Source organism: Microtus pennsylvanicus, chromosome 1 (assembly GCF_037038515.1).
Source record: "Microtus pennsylvanicus isolate mMicPen1 chromosome 1, mMicPen1.hap1, whole genome shotgun sequence".
Classification (NCBI taxonomy): Eukaryota; Metazoa; Chordata; class Mammalia; order Rodentia; family Cricetidae; genus Microtus; species Microtus pennsylvanicus.
Window position 1 is genome coordinate 145,636,564 of NC_134579.1, and position 510 is coordinate 145,637,073.

The following is a 510-nucleotide window of genomic DNA, read 5'->3' on the forward strand; positions in this document are numbered from 1 at the left end:
CACCTGTACAGCTTCTAGATAATGTTGAGAGCTAATATTTATAGTACAGCGAAAAGAAATCATTAACAGCCCATAGTTCATTCCAAAACTAACTACTGAGAGGAAGAAAGAGATATTGTAACCGTAAGTCAAATGTTGTTGTATTAAGCAATTGTGAACTCATACAGAGATCATTCTCCAGCATTTCTGAGCCTGAGTTCATGACTCCAAACCAGAAACTCAATAATAAGTGCTAGGTCATAGAAATGGGACTCACTTATCATGCTTTCTAATTCAAATTAGCTTTCAGGGTGGTTTGAAATGTGCAAAAAATTACAGAGATCATACAAAATGTTGCAACAAGCAATTTCTTTTTTAAATAGTGGTTGTCTTTTCAGAAACTCATATTTCCTCATCTGCATATATGACTCCAACCCTCGCCCTCTCCCCATACAACCATCCCTTTATTTCCCATATTTATGTGTTCATTAATATTTATTGAAACAAGCATATAATCACATGCTATTATAA